General features: G+C 41.3%; 1 protein-coding gene across 1 annotated transcript in view; it reads left to right on the top strand.

The window, feature by feature from the left end:
- si:ch211-11n16.2 (zinc finger FYVE domain-containing protein 1) overlaps window positions 1-3,397 on the top strand; it is a 35,991-nt gene that overhangs the window by 23,966 nt on the left and 8,628 nt on the right. The window lies entirely within an intron of this gene.

The raw sequence follows: 3,397 nt of genomic DNA, 5'->3' as shown, positions 1-3,397 counted from the left end.
CCATCCATCCATCCATCCATCCATCCATCCATCCATCCATCCATCCATCCATCCATCCATCCATCCATCCATCCTCTTTACAGAAGAACATAACAATAAACATGAACCTAAGCTATCTGCTTCAACTGGCTGGGTTTGAGGGGAACAGGAAGGAGGACCAGATACACAATGGCAGGTCAAGAATCACATGTTAAGATAGAAATAATATCAAATGAAAACTATTCACTTTTAGCAAATCATTTAAGGAAATTAGGTCAATGTGTCCTCTAGTAGTCTAAGCTTAAGACAGCATGACAAAGTCAGAGTCAGAGTCAGAGTCAGAGTTTCTTTATTGTCATTCGCACCTCATGTGGTACATGTGGTGGAGCGAAATTATGTACACAGGGTCCCAGTTACATCCGACAATAAAATGTATAAGAAAAACAGTAATAACATCTAAGATATGAACTAAGAAAAACATCCACTAAATATACACTAAGCACTCATAACATAAAACATTGAACATCAGCACAAACATGAACATGAGTCTGTGAGCAGATGTGCACGCATGAACACATCAACATTGAAACAGATCAGCAGCAACATGAAACAGATCAGCAGCAACATGATATGGTTTTTCACAGTGATTGTTCTAGTTAGAGATTCATGAGTCTAACAGCCTCAGGGTAGAAGCTGTTCCTCAGTCTAGTGGTTCTACACTTAATGCTCCTTAACCTCCTTCCTGAGGGGAGTGGGGCAAAAAGTGTGTGTGCTGGGTGGGTGGGGTCCTTCATGATGCAGGTGGCCCTCTTCCTGCATCTGGAGGTGTAGATGTCTGTGATGGTGGGGAGACTGATTCCAACAGATTTCTGTGCAGCCTTCACCACTCTAACTCAAACCAACCCTAACTATAGGATTTATCAAAAAGGAAAGTCTTAAGCCCAGTCTTAAAACTGGACAATGTGTCAGCCTCATGGACAGAATCAACCAATACCAAACCAAACTGTAACCTTAGCTCTCCCAATTAAGATGTCTTAAATATTCAAACAAAAGTCTGCAACATACTTTTACTTCTTGACTTTTCAAACACTTGTTTTTTTTCAGCCGTCTGTTTCGGACTGCACCTGGTACAGCTACTGTATCTCTAATGGTTGATTCCATCACATCACAGGCTGAACTGAAGCATCGTTCTTCTTTGGATCGTTGACTTCTCCATAACGACAGCTAAATGGTTTAGACCCCTCAGAAATCCTTGTCTTAACTTTCCCGGGTGACTTTTCTTACAAGTTGTTGACCTCAACTGAACCCCAGTTGACTCTTTAGTTAATGCCATCCTTCCACAGCCATGATCAACATGCACAACACTGTTTCCAGGTAAGGCTCCAATCCAACTGTGCCAAAGTAAGGCTCCTTTTTTTTTTCCTGTGATAAGAAAAAGCTACGTTTGCATTTGGTTATGATATTAGAAGCTGATGCAATTTAATAACTAAATGCACTTACAGTATATTCTCATCTTTTCTCAATTAATTTGACAATCTGTCAGTATTATAATAATATATATTATTTTGCACCAAAAACATTAAGGTTACTTGCCTTCCCTGTTCAATCCCAGTCTAAAAAAAAACATGTATCTCCAAAACTACAAACATGCACTCTTCAGATCCCTCAGTGACAGGGGACATCGGCGTACCGCTTCTTTTGATAGCATTTGTTCGATGTGTGGACAGCAATGTTATTACCTTTGAAAAATATGAGACTTCATCACTTAAAATACGTTGATTTTCAGTAGGTGAAACAAAAACAAATTTAATATAATAAATCTATATCTGAGAATATAAAAATTAACATCCAAAGCAAACACTCGTTGGGTTTGATGTATTTATTTGCTCGCATTCATGAAAAGCAGGCGTTTTGAACTTTTCACACTCTCTGACATTCCTTCTTAGATTTCGATTGGTTAATTGTTGGCACCGCTGCTGCACGGTGCAGGAAAGGAAGGGAGATGTGGCTGTTGCTTAGCAATCCGGTTGCCATGGATACCGTCAGGGCTCCCTCCTAAAGAGTACACTGTTATGTACATTGAAAAGAGAGAAAGAGAGTAGAAGATCAACAGAGGAGAGTCGTGGAATGAGGAGCGACCGGGAGGGATGGATGCAAGAGAAGCAGAGAGGAGGGGAAGAAGCAGAATTTGAGAAGTTGAAGAGGAGAGAGGAGTGAAAAGGAGGGCACGGAGGAGTTCATTAAAAATAACATAAAGATTGGGAGGAGTGAGAGAAAACAGACAAAGAGAGAAGTGAAGTGAGAAGCAGAGAGTTGACAATGAGAGGAAAAAATTCCCTCTTCATGATTCATCATATAGATTCCCACTGACAGCTGGATGGTGAAGGCAGCGTTATATTGGAGTCTGCTTCATTTGCTATTCTGTCTCAAGATGTGGTGCCGTGGCTCACCGGCTGGTGGTTTCTGTGGTCCCTCAGTAGTCTTGGCCATGTTTGGATAAGCCCCCGCACCACCACAAGCCCCCACCCACCTGAAATCAATCCTTCCATCTATCTCCTGTTGTCTGTCTGTAAGTGAAAGGAGCAGTGACTGAACAACTCAGCAAGAACAAAGTGAACTAGGACTAAACGCTACCACGATTACATGCAATATTTATCATCTCTTTCCACAACGAAACAGAAATACCAAGGACTCGCTGCATTAGAAGTTTAGAGGAGGTCTTTTTTGTGTAAATCTGCTCCTAAGTCTGAAAAAAAAAACCCTGTTTGCTTCTTTAAAAGAAGTGTTCTGGCTTGATGCAGAAAAACACACGACGCCACTTGCGACGCATGTTTATGTGAAATGAAATTCCAGTTGGTCACACAAGCCGTTGCACTGTAACGTCACACAAAAAGAAAATTACCAGTACACCACTTGCAGAAACCCAAACTCTCTGTTTCAGTACCTCGAAAAATTGGTTTACTTTCCCTTTTTTTCCCTTTATGGGGAGAATTTCTCCACTTTTACGCATGTTGCTTTGTCCCACTGGGTAATTTCTGACATTTCCACATGATGGTGCAGTGTATAGTGGACCACGAGAGGCTGGGCACAATTCAAATAGGATTTCACAGTCACATTCCCAGCCAGCTCCCTCCCTGGAACTAAATAGGATTAATAATTTGCATTTTAACTCTTTATCGACAGGGACACTATAGCCTGTGCCAGTTAAGTGGCTCTTTCTAGGAGTTTGCAAACATCGGGACATTTGCACAAATTGTCACGTGCAAATTTAGAGAGTTTGAGAGTTTGAATAAGGCTGGATTTCTTTGCATTCATGATTTATGGGCTTGATAGTGTGTCTGCATGCAGTTTAGCTGCGTGTCTATTTGCTAAGCATGCACATATCCGACTGCCGAGCCTGATAGATTGTCTGTGTGTG

Source organism: Nematolebias whitei, chromosome 6 (assembly GCF_014905685.2).
Source record: "Nematolebias whitei isolate Nwh7 chromosome 6, NemWhi1, whole genome shotgun sequence".
Taxonomy (NCBI): domain Eukaryota; kingdom Metazoa; phylum Chordata; class Actinopteri; order Cyprinodontiformes; family Rivulidae; genus Nematolebias; species Nematolebias whitei.
The sequence above is the reverse complement of the archived record's forward strand: the minus strand, read 5'-3'. Positions and strand labels throughout refer to the sequence as shown.